Raw genomic sequence first — 12,814 nt, 5'->3', positions numbered from 1 at the left:
CGGTCCTTACCCAACAGTGGGCTCGCAGTCTAGAAAATGGCAGAGGCAGGATTAGAACCCATGACCTTTTGACTTCCAGGACTCTTCTCTAGCCACTGTACCATACTGCTTCTCCTCAAAGGAGAAGCATCTCCATTTCCCCTCTCAGGATCTCATCAGGGGAGTTTCCAGTATTCTACCAGGCTTTACTATCAGAGGGAGAGTCAACCAGAGGCATAGCCATTCCGTTCCTAGCTTGAGCAGTGGCTAAGAATAATAATAATAGTAATAATAATAATAATGGTGTTTGTTAAACGCTTAATATGTGCCAAGCACTGCTCTAAGCACTGGGTGCAAGGTAATCTGCTATAGTCAAAATTCACCTATGCTGGGCAGCAGCAGCATGGGAGAGAGTCGAGGGCAGAGGCTCAAGTTTACTGCGTGGAAGGAAGCACTGGTAAGCCACTGCCATATTTTTACCAAGAAAACTCTATTGATACACTACCAGAATGATTACAGATGGAGGTGGGGCATTCAAGGAGAGATGTGTCCCTAGAGTCATTATGGTTCGGCAATAACTCAACAGCAGAAGACAAGTAAAGACATATGCATCTATAAAATTTGTCTGCTTCTCTCTCTAGTCTGCAAACTCTTAGTCGGCAGGGATTGTCTATGCTTACTCTGGTTTTGTAGTCTCCCAAAAGCTCAGTATTGTGCTCTGCACATAGTAAGCTCCCATAAATTCCCCTGACTGAATTCAGAAGCTCAGACATATGGAAAAGTTCATTAGCATATGCCCGGACAGTCTTGCTGTGGGTCCTTCTCTGAGACTCTGGAAACTTGCGTTTTAGTCCCAGTTTTGCAGAAAGCTGATGAAATCTACATATATTTTCATTATATATGTTTTTGTCACCCCACCACACAATTTAAATGTGCACTGCCAGCCTTTTGAGCTTCTATACTTACTACTGAATAGTTGTCATTCCTATCATTGGAATCTTTGCCTTCAAATTTGCTTCGTTGTGTGCTGTCCCTCTGCTTGCCTACTTGATTGCTGCACCCTGGGCCCCCAGTGGCAACAAGACTGCCAAGGACAACAAAGTGCCGGTGTACCGGGAAGCCACTAGAACCATAACCAATTTCTCTGAGCGGGTTCTCAAAGCTGAGCTCATCTGCCACTCCTGTTGGGAGTCACCGGACTGACAATTCCCTGCCTGAGGCAGAGTTTCCCAGTGCCTTAACTTCCATAATTTGCCATGGCATAGGCTTGTGTCTGTGGCTCTATTTCTCTCCCAAGTGTTAGAATCACTGTCATCTCTGTTGTCTGGAGAAAGTAGGCCAAATGAGACTTCTCTTTCTCACAACACCTCCAAGTTTTCCTCCTTCCTTGAGAGCTCACAACAGTGTTCAGAGAAGTCAGTTGTGGGCAGGGATTGTCTTTATTGCTGTATTGCACTTTCCAGGTGCTTAGTACAGTGACCTGCATACAGTAAGTGCTCAATAAATGCAATTGAATGAATGAATGCATGAATTCCCTAGAGAGTCTGGGACTAAGGTGTTGCCCTAACCCTAGGGATGGACACAAGCTAATGTATCACTCTTGCTTTTCCCATGCAGGCTGCAATCAAATTGGTCAATCAGTGGTATTTACTGAGCACTTACTGTAGGCGGAGCACATAGTAAGCGCTTAACAGATGCCATCCAAAAAAAATTCTTGTGAACGTAGGATACAATGGAGTTGGTAGACATGCTCCGTTTCCACAAGGAGCTGACAGTCTAGAGGGGGAGAGAGGCATCAGTGTGATTTGTAGAAACACGTATAACTGCTGTGGGACTGAGGATGCCTAAAAGGCACAAATCCAAGTTCATAGGTGATGGAGAATAGAGAGGGAACAGGGAAAATGAGGGCTTAGACCATAAGCTTGTTGCAGTCAGGGAATGTGTCCAGCAACTCTGTTGTTTTGTACTCTCCCAAGTGCTTAATACAGTACTCTGCACGCAGTAAATGCTTGATAAATAATTGATTGAAGGCCTCGGAAAAATGTGATTTTAATAAAGCTCTGAGTTCGGGAGAATAGTGGTCCTATCATATACGGAGAGGGAGGGAGTTCCAGGAAAGAGGCAAGATAGAAGAGATGGAGGAACAGTGAAGCAGTGTGGGTCAGTGGAAAAGAGCCCAGGCTCTGGAGTCAGAGGTCAAGGGTTCAAACCCCAGCTTGGCCAATTGTCAGCTGCGTGACTTTGGGCAAGTCAATTAACTTCTCTGTGCCTCAGTTACCTCATCTGTAAAATGGGGATGAAGACTGTGAGCCCAACATGACAACCTGATCACTTGTAACCTCCCCAGTGCTTAGAACAGTGCTTTGCACATAGTTAGCACTTAATAAATGCCATCATTTTTATTATTATTAACAGTGAATACGTTGGCATTAGTGGAGCAAAGAATGAGGGCTGGATTGTAATGGGAAGCCAATGAGGAAAGTAGAAGGCGGCAAGCTGACAGTGCTTTGGAGCTAATAGTAGGGTGTTTTTGTATGACTTGGAAGTGGATAGGCAACCACTGGTGGTCCTTGAGGAGATGGGGGCTGAATGCTTTTATGTTCGTTTGTTTTGTTTTTTAAATGGATACTGCTGGGAAAGTTGGGAGAGTCACAGAAAGGGAAGGAGGAGGGAGGGACTGGAGAGGAGAGAGGGGATTTAGAGAGATCATTCCTGGCAGTTTCAATTTAACCAATAAATTATGTGGCCAAGTCAGAGCCAGCAGCCCTGGCTTCTCATTCCTCAAATCCTCCGCTTTTGGATACTGTTTCAGCCATGATGCTATTATGTGGGGTTTTATTGCCTTATATGAATCATCTGTTCATTTTCACACTTGGCTGCCTCGAAAGTTGAATTCTACTTTCAAAGTTGAATTCTACTTGATTCAAAATATTTCACAAAGGAGTCTCCAATTAAATCCCAAACATATGAAAGAATCCAAAATAAACAAGATATTCAAAAACATATAAAGTGCTCATTACCCTTACCTTATAGCACTTGGGCACATATATTATATTTTCTATTATTTCCTCCTATTTGTAACATGTTTTAGGATCTTTCTCCCTGAACTATATTGTAAGCTTCTTGAAGGATTGGATCATTTAATACATTATATGGTACTTTCTCCATATTTATCACATATTTATCACAGTGCTATTAACACACCAAAAATTCAATGCTACTGGTTGATTGTTACTTTTGAACTGTCATTATTTACTTCCAAAGGCCATTCACAGTCTTGAGACACAGAATCTTTTGTGATCCAGATTCAAAGGCAAACAGCTTCTACTCGGTTTCTGATTCTCTAGACTGCAAGCTACTTTCAAGACCGCAACCACCTTCTGGAGTACTTAGAACAGTGCTTGGCACACAGTAAATGCTTAACAAATACCACTATCATTATTACTATTATTATTAGTGGGGAATGTGTCTACCAACTGCCATATTATACTCTCCCAAGTGTTTAGTACAGTGCTCTGAACACTTTAAGCACTCAGTGAATACTATTGATTGAATACTATATCCTTCCTCTCCTCCTCCTTCCCCCATCCCCCCGCCTTACCACCTTCCCCTCCCCACAGCACCTGTATATATGTTTGTACATATTTATTACTTTATTTTACTTGTACATATTTACTATTCTATTTATTTTATTTTGTTAATATGTTTTGTTGTCTGTCTCCCCCTTCTAGACTGTGAGCCCGCTGTTGGGTAGGGACCGTCTCTATATGTTGCCAACTTGTACTTCCCAAGTGCTTAGTACAGTGCTCTGCACACAGTAAGCACTTAATAAATACAATTGAATGAACAAATGAATGAATGGTATTGTCAGACAGGGTCTGCTTTCATTGTTTTATCTTCTAGAATATTCTGAACTTCAGACATCTTGACCATATTCAAATGGTACAGGTGGAGATCCTCTGTGGATTTGGTAAATGTCTTCCAAAAATAGGCACAATTAATACTTACGACACTTATTAAATACTTACTATGTATTTGTGCTGGGGAGATACAAATCTACCAGATTAGACACAGTCTGTCCTACACAGGGCTCACAATCTACCAGATGCACATTTTACAGGTGTAAAACTGAGGCTGAGGGGTTAAGTGACTTACCCAAGGTCACACAGTCTGTCAGTGGCAGAAGTGGGACTAGAACAGGTGGCCCGATTCCCAGTCTTGGCTACTTTCCACGAGGCCGTGCTCAATTTGGAGTGGGATAGAAGGAAAATGGCAGTTCAGCCAGGTCTGAAAGGCATCTCCCCAGAAATGCATATTCCAAACAGGGGCCAAAGTTCAAGTCCAGGCTGATATCTCCGCTCCTGACATTTTCCGACCAGGTGCACTGTTCTCCACCGGGAGACCTGATCTTCCTGCAGTGAGACCACTGAGGGGCTAGGGGAGGGGGCAGTGGCACTCCCAAGCCCCCGTAAAATCCCTTCCATGCTATGCTCACATCCATTTTTTGGATCCATGAAGAGTGATACTGTCCTCTTTAGCTATCAGGGCAGATTCCATTGGTTATTAACTCTGAGTTGAGAGTTGGAGACAGTATCCTTTGTTTCCACTCTGGCCTGGGAATTTTTCTGTTTTTTTTTTAAATATGGTATTTGTTAAGTCATTACTATGTGCCAGGTACTCTATTAAGTGCTGGGGTAGATACAAGAACAATCAGGTTGGACTCAGTCACTACCCCACATGGGGCTCCCAGTTGTAATCCCCATTTTACAGGTGAGAGAACTGAGGCACAGAGAAGTGAAGTGATTTCCCCAAGGTCACACAACAGACAGGTGGCAGAGCTAGGGATTAGAATCCAGGTCCTCTAACACCTAGGCCTATGGTCTATCCATTAGGTAACACTACTTCTCATGTCCAAAGAATCTGTGACATATGTGATATTTCCCTAGCCTCGAGGACAGGATACCTGACTTCAGGGGAGGAGAGAGGAATCTTTTATTATCTGCTTTGGTTGGGAAAGAGTCCAGGAGACGGCAAGGGCAAGTTGCTAGAGAGTCACTTATATAATAGGTAATGATAGAAGCTGTTCAATTTGCTGAATGCAACAAGGTTTCCTCCTCCTCAAAACTTGAGGATTTCTGGGGGTTCCACACAAGTTATACCTTCTGTGGAAGTCTCTAGAGACCATAATTAAAATAGAAATCACTGTTATTGATCAGATTTGAACTTGTCGGCAGGCAAAGTCTCCTGGGAACAAGCAGGTTGACCTAACATGGCCCCACTAGACTGTGAGCTCATGTGGGCAGGAATGTGTCCGTTTGCTTTTATATTGTACTCTCCCAAGCACTTAGTACAGTGCTTTGCACACAGTAAGCACTCAATACATAAGATTGAATGAACTGAATGAACAGCAAAAGCCTGGGAGTTAGAGGACCTGGGTTCTAACCGCAGCTCTACCTGGTACGTCTTGTGTGACATTAAGTTACTCATCTTCTCCATGCCTCAGTTTCCTCATAATTAAAATATGAATCAATACCAGTTTTCCCTCCAGTTAGACTGCAAACCCATGCGGGTCAGGGACTATTGCTGACCTGATAACCTTGTACACTTAGTACAGTTGTTGGCCCATCATAAACACTTAAATACCACAGTTATGCTTATTAAACCATGGACCACATTCAAGAAACTTCTATCAGCAGGACTTCAACCTACTGATTTTTTACCCTTCTAGACTTATTGGGGATGAAACAGACCAGCAATTTATTTCTCAAGAGTTAGAGTGAAATAAGATGGGGGTCAAATGAGATCTGTCACATCTGTGTAAACAAGATTGAACTATGAGGGTGAAGTCCTATTAAGAGCAGTCAAAGAAAATACAGCTGGGTCAAGCTGAGCTTGGTCTGAAGGATGGCTGAGAGTCAGAGCCAGTTGTAAGGCTGACCTAGGCCTTTGTTTGCGTGGAATTAGCATGTAATAACCATGAGTTCATACTATGTCCCGTCTTCTGGGACATAAAATAAGTAGGCCACACTGTACTGGTCTTCTGCTCCCAGGGCTCCCTCAAGACAGGAAAGCAGTAGAGGACCTGGATTCTAACTCTGGGCTTTTCCACCTGTCTGCTCTGTGACCTTGGGCAAATCGCTTGACATCTCTGGGCTCACTTACCACACTTGTAAATGAGGATTGAATCCTACTCCCTCCTACTTAGACTGTGGGCCCATGTGGGACAGGGATTCTGTTCAACTTGATTATTTTATATTTACCCCAGAACTTAGTACAGTGCTTAGACTTTTTTCAATCCTGAGTGACTTAGGAATCAAATATTGGAATATCCCACTATATAACAGTTTGCCTCTCTTATGTAATTGCTTTTTATATCAGTATTTCTCCAAATCCAACTACCCAAGCCTACAATTATGTTATTGTTAATTACATGCATTATGCTTTAGGAATAAAGATCTGGCTATATCCCCAAACCTAAATCCTCATAAAAATACAGTTCTCAGTTGTTTGCCAATGATTTTAATATTTCTAATTGACGAACATGAAGGCAAACAAGTCTTTATTTTCTGTAGTCTCTACAGTGTCTGCCAAAAAGGGTTGTTATGGGAGGAGCAACAAAGAAAAATTTACTTTCTGTTATCACAGTTTGGTGTATCTTCCAAAAAGCTTAAATCTCAGAGCAGAAAGCATCCTTTGAACAGATCCATAGGAAAGATGAATCCTACATGCATTACAACCGGACTCCTCCTGGCAGATGACAAGCACACCACAACTGATGATCTGCAGCTGGGCATTTCTTTAAGCTGGAGAGAACGGATTTATCTAATCACAGAGCCCATGATTATCAAAACATCCATTATTCTTTTATTTTGGTTCACATTTGCATCTTTGTTGTTAATCTGTATATTCTTTTTTCTATCCACTTTCACAGAGAACACTTAGACTTGTCTGGCCTGTACTGTGTTATGCATCCGTGTGGGCATTTGTCTTCCGATTCTTTCATTCTCTTAGTTTTTCAGCAGTACCCCTTTTCCATTCAATCGATCATCATCCTCTGTCAATGACATTCACTGAGCACATACTGTGTGCAAAGAGCTGTAGTAAGACTTGGGAAACTGCAACAGAGTTGGTAGACACGATCCCTACCTGCAATGAGCTGGCAAGACAGATATTATTGATGGGGCAGGTTCTTTGGAGTGAAGACAGAAGATAGAATAGAGGGAGTCAAGGGAAGATTTGGAAGAAAAGAAGTGGAAGCAGCAATCACTCAAAGAGGGATGGTAGGTGGGAGATAGATTGGGCAATGACTGAAGGAAGCCATAGTGTCAAGATTTTTTTTTTTAATTTTAGGATAGCGAATATATGAGAATGTTTGAAAGCAGTGGGAGAAAATCCGCTGGAAAGTGAGCCATTAAAGATGGCCTGGGAGGAAAGGAGGGAAAGGGCAAATGTTTTGTTACATAGAAATGGTTAGGATCAGAGGTGCAGGTGATGGGGTGGATTCTGTGGGGAGGCAGGAGATCTCCTTGAGCTACTGATAGGAAAGATGAGAGAGCTGAAGAAAGGGCTGGAGGGAGAGAGGACCAGGAGAGGAGATTTTAGAGGGATCACACTGGATGGTTTCAATTTTATCAGTACGTATGTGACCATGTTATAAGGGTTAGGAGATGGGAGTGGCAGGGTGACAGGGAGCTTCAGGAGGAAGTTAAATGTCTGAAACAAGTGGAGAGGGCAATGGACATGGGAGTCAATAAGGATGGAGAAACGATGCTGCCGAATGGAGAGAGGGCAGATGAGGGAGGTTTCTCTCATGGCTCTCTGTCAGTTTTATCCCAAATCTGGTGCCCTGTTTTAGGTTTGCTCAAGAAGTCTTCTGAGCTCCATTTTTAGCATACATCCATTTCATCTCCCCAACAACCCTTGGATATCTTGCTGTCTTAGATTCTTCTCATACGCTCCCACCACTGACTTGTACTGTAAGCATACCCAACTCCACATTCATTCATTCATTCAATTGTATTTATTGAGAGCTTACTGTGTGCAGAGCACTGTACTAAGCGCTTGAGAAGTACAAGTCGGCAACATATAGAGACGGTCCCTACCCAACAACGGGCTCACAGTCTAGAAGGGGGAGACAGACAACAAAACATGTAGACAGGTGTCAAAATCGTCAGAACAAATAGAATTAAAGCTATATGCACATCATTAACAAAACAAATAGTAAATATGTGCAAGTAAAATAAATAGAGTAATAAATCTGTACAAATATATATGCAGGTGCTGCGGGGAGGGGAAGGTGGTAGGCCGGGGGTGGTAGGGAGGAGGAGAGGAAAAAGGGGGCTCAGTCTGGGAAGGCCTCCTGGAGGAGGTGAGCTCTCAGTAGGGCTTTGGAGGGAGGAGAGAGCTAGCTTGGCACATATGTGGAGGGAGGGCATTCCAGGCGAGAGGAAGGATGTGGGCCGGGGCTTGACAGTGGGACAGGTGAGAATGAGTTACAGTGAGGAGGTTTGCAGCAGAGGAGCGTAGGGTGCGGACTAGGCTATAGAAGGAGAGAAGGGAGGTGAGGTAGGAGGGGGCGAGTGATGGAGAGCCTTGAAGCCGAGAGTGAGGAGTTTTTGCTTGCTCCACAGTCTAAGTAGGAGGGAGAACAAGTATTGAGTCACCATTTGAGGCACAGAGAGGTTAAAAGATGTGCCCAAGGTCACACAGCAGCAAAGTGGTGGAGTCAGGATTAGACCAATTAGAGGACAGTTGTGTTTATGAGGATCTACAGTTAGAAGGGCTGAATCTTGCAGGTAGTGATTTAAGCACAAATTAGAAGAAAAGCTTATTCATTAGATGCTTCCGGGCAAATCAATGGAGTGGAGACAGAAGTATAATGAAGAGAAACAAAAGTGTGAGGTGTTAGCTCTGCATTTACATTTGTCTTGGAATTTGCACACTCTCCAAAACAGCATACATTCACTTGATTTGCACACTCTTTAGAATAGCAAAGACAAGGCATATATTCAATTGTTTATATTTAATATTATACATATACATATTTTCAAAGCCATGTCTCTGCATCATCAGATGATGAGATTACATATGGCATTCCTTGTCACAATGGCTCTGCCACTTGTCCACTGTGTGAACTTGGGAAAAATCACAAATTCTCCAAACCAGTTTTCACACTTGTAACATGGGTATTAAATATCTGTTCTCCTTTCTATTTGGACTGTGAGCCCCATATGGGATAGGATAGAATCTACACTGATTATCTTCTATCTCATAATAATAATAATAACCCTAAATAATAATAATAATCTAGCAATCAGTTCAGTGCTTGGGACTTAATTTCACATTCAAAATAAATGAACAGTTTCCTTCCAAATATTTACATATGAAAGACTCTGTGATCACTGTTTTCAAAGTTGAGTCAATAGCCACATTGCTCATAAAGGGAACTGAGGAATTACATTTTCCATCCCAAGCAGAACTCAATGGAGAAAGGGATCTAATTTTGTGGTTTTGTACTGCATTCTTTTGATCCTATTAAATATTTGTCTACATTCTCAACAATCATGATATAAAGAGTTTTTGGTTCTGGTTCAGTAAAATGACAGTACTAAAGGACAGGCAAAGTGGATCAGTGCAAATATAGACATGCAACTTGGCGCTTCACAGAAGTTAAAAAAAATTTAAAAAACAATTAAGCTAAAAATACATTTATTCAATTAAAGGTGTAAGAGATTGGAAGGGATTCTAATTATATGTTTTACTTGCTATTGACAGTTTACTCATTTTATTTCCTTTACTGTGAAGGGCAGTTTAGAAAACCTGAAAATAGTACAAACTCTCACTTAGTGAAGAGGGCGAGGAAATAAAGAATTCTATGAGGAAGGAGTTGATGTTTTGAAAAAGGTTCACATTGATGCTGTCTTTGCTCATTGGCAGTTTGTAAAAAAAAGAAAAAAAACCCAAAAAATATTTCAACTGATTCCTTTGACCAAGATTAACCATCTAAGATCAGTGTTCCAAAACCAACAATTTAAGTGAACCAGAAATTGCTTTTATGGGATTATCCAGAACAAAATTGATTGTATCTTGAAGGACAGAGAAATAATCTTGGATAGCTTAGCAATAGGAAGATCATCTATTTGTGCTGACTTAAAACACTAGATCATGCAGAGTTAAAATGGTCACTTACTAGAAAAAGAGCTGGTTGGAAGTGATCATTTAGTGCAAAAGAGATTTCAGAGGAATTTTCTTAAGGCTTTGCTGTCAGTCTGTCAGGGGAATAGATTAGTAGTCATTCTGATATATTACTTACACAAATAACCTTGTCAACAAATCAAGAGAATATGCAGTTCTACAAGAATGCAACTCTTGTGTCATCTGAGAGTTAGGTGCACATTCAGCATTTTATAACCATTTCTAGTCATCTCAAAAGGCTATGGCACGCAGTCAGCCGAGAACCGATTTCAGTAATCGTTTGGGAAGAAGTCAAATACCATGTTCATGTTATCTATGAGTTAATGCACAGCCAGGACATCTCAAAGCCACATGCATCTTGAACTCGGCAACATGGAACAGCACAAACACAGAGCTACTGATGAATCAAAATGAGAATGCCAGCAACCTACAGAGGACAAGCCAGATTCCTCCCATCTTCTGACTCTATTCCCTCCCTAAATCATCTAGCAGAAAAATACCAAAAGTCTGAGGTTCCAGTGGAAAACTTATTCATCACAGCCAGAGACCATTCAGAGAAATGTGCCATGGATCTCAGGGGGCACAAGGAATCGGGAATCAAATTGACAGCTATCTACACCTCCTGGAAAAGCAAACTGCACACCCAGCCTCAGCATTAAGAGCCAAGCAGGCAGTTTGATATTGAGGAAGTCAATTACAGTTCTAGAGGAGATGCTATGGTATGCAACAAATTCAACTGTGTAAAGAGAATCAGTGGTGAGGGCAAACAATTGACACGTTTTCCTTTACACTCTATAAGGGATTCTACTTGTAAACAATGCAAAATAATCAGAAGAGAAAATGACCTAATAAAGGGCATGATAAAAATCAAAGGAACTGGAGATAAAACATTTAAATCCTCTCCCTAGATATTGTCTAGACGGAGTCATTCTTATTGTGATGAAGAGATAGAAAAAAATACATTTTCCTTGGGTAGGATATAATTAAAGCCAATGCATTTGATGGTGAAAGTAGCCATAGGTGGTAAATTTCAGTGAAATTGAAACATACTGCTAAGCTCATCTCTACACTGTAAGCTGGTTGTGGGAAGGGGACGTATCTAACAACACTTTGTACTCTACTCTCTCCCAAGTGCTTAGTACAGTTCTCTGCCGCTGCATGCTGTCTTGGGTAATCTATCTGATCTAGTACAAAATGTTTTGGTAGTATTTGGGTGTAGTCTGCTTGTGAACAAAATGAACTACTGATATGATGGGTTCTAGGAGGAATCAAAAAGGACAAAAGGTTCTACATACAAGTTTAAATTGGTTTTAGAGCTATGTGATATGCTTGCAATACACTCCCAAAGGATCCAGTATTGAAGTCTTTTTTTACATTACAATAAATCAAATTTTGAGAAACAATAATATTTAATGAAATTCCATGGCTCAAAGCCATTGTTGTAATCCCATTAAACAGTCTGCAAAACTGAGGCCCAGAGAGATTTAGTGGCCTGGCTGAGATTACCAAATAGAGCCGATATTAGCCCCTGGGTCTAAGGACCCCTATTTCTATCTCTTCTATTACATAATAATAATGATAGCATTTATTAAGTGCTTACTATGTGCAAAGCACTGTTCTATCATTCCTTTAAACTGCCCATTACTGAAAGCCTAATCACTACTGAAATCAGCAGTCTCCCCATTTCAGGTAAAGAAGTGCTAACAAGTATTTGAGTACAACAGAGCTCAGGAAGTATACATCAGAGCTAACACTAATGGAGACAGATGTTAACAAATACCATAAAAACCCCCAAAATAAAAAAAAGGTTTTTAAATGCTAACTATATTTTAGGCACTCTTCTAAGTGCTGCGGTAGATAGGAGCAAATCAGGTTGGACACAGTCCATGTTCCACATGGGGCTCACAAGCATAATCCCCATTTAATGATTGAGGAAACTGAGGTACAGAAAAGTTAAGTGATGTGTCCAAGGTCACACAGCAGACAAGTGGCAGAGCCGGAATTAGAACCCAGGTCCTCTGACTCCCACGCCCATGTTCATTCATTCATTCAATCAATCATATTTATTCAGCGCATACTGCGTGCAGAGCACTGAACTAAGCGCTTGGGAAGTACAAATTGGCAACATATAGACATGGTCCCTACCCAACAGCAGGCATGATCTTTCCACTAGGTCATGCTGATCTGTTCTTGGGGAGAGATATAGTCTATCAGTTGTGGGGATGGAACGAGTTTTTAAACAGAGATAATTGACTGAGGTGACAGGTGTGAGAGGAGACTGAGGTTCAGTTAGAAGGCCAGCTTAAAAGGAAGACAGAAAGAAAGCTGGAGAGTGACAGGTGAAGAGGGCTGAATCCAAGGTTTCAGAGATAAAAATGCATCTGAAAGTATATTTTTAAAAGCATAATAAAATGTTTTTACTACTTTTAAGGCCAGAGATAAGATTGTGAAACTGTCATTGCATTTAGAATTCAGATGATTTATTGCCTCATAAATATTTCACAGAGCTGCTACCATTTATAAAATATACCTCTTGCTCCCTTTCTTCACACTACTTTATATTAAAATATTGGAGTAATTTTATAGGAGCTATAGAAATATTTTTACTTATTTTCGAGCCATAACCTTTTAAAGGTGATGC

Source organism: Tachyglossus aculeatus, chromosome X3 (assembly GCF_015852505.1).
Source record: "Tachyglossus aculeatus isolate mTacAcu1 chromosome X3, mTacAcu1.pri, whole genome shotgun sequence".
NCBI lineage: Eukaryota > Metazoa > Chordata > Mammalia > Monotremata > Tachyglossidae > Tachyglossus > Tachyglossus aculeatus.
Note: the sequence above shows the minus strand (reverse complement) of the source record.